At 66.9% G+C, this 332-nt stretch overlaps 1 protein-coding gene across 1 annotated transcript in view; it reads right to left on the reverse strand.

Moving 5' to 3' along the window:
* CNPY1 (canopy FGF signaling regulator 1) overlaps window positions 1-332 on the reverse strand; it is a 33,598-nt gene that overhangs the window by 6,355 nt on the left and 26,911 nt on the right.

The raw sequence follows: 332 nt of genomic DNA on the forward strand, positions 1-332 counted from the left end.
GGGGGCAAAGAACACCCCTCGCCCCTGGTAACCGACACAAAACCCCGGGGCCAGTCTAGACGGGTCAAGGTGCAGGATGCCGCGTCCCCGCGGCTCCTTCCGGAAGGGGGCGGGGACCCGCCAAGGGCGCCGCGGACGCGCCGCACCCGGGCCTCCGCGGGCTTTCTCCCTCTCCGCCCTCCGCTGATCAAAGTAGGAAGTTTGCGTGACAACCGTGGTGAAAGGGGCTGAATCGCAAATGAACTCGATCTCGGCGATGTTGATCTAGCCGGCCTCCATTGTCCCCTTTCAGGCGCAGTGTGAACCCTTCCGGTGCCGGCGACCGCGCGGCG

This window comes from Crocuta crocuta, unplaced genomic scaffold (genome assembly GCF_008692635.1).
Source record: "Crocuta crocuta isolate KB4526 unplaced genomic scaffold, BGI_CrCroc_1.0 scaffold408, whole genome shotgun sequence".
NCBI classification, from domain to species: domain Eukaryota; kingdom Metazoa; phylum Chordata; class Mammalia; order Carnivora; family Hyaenidae; genus Crocuta; species Crocuta crocuta.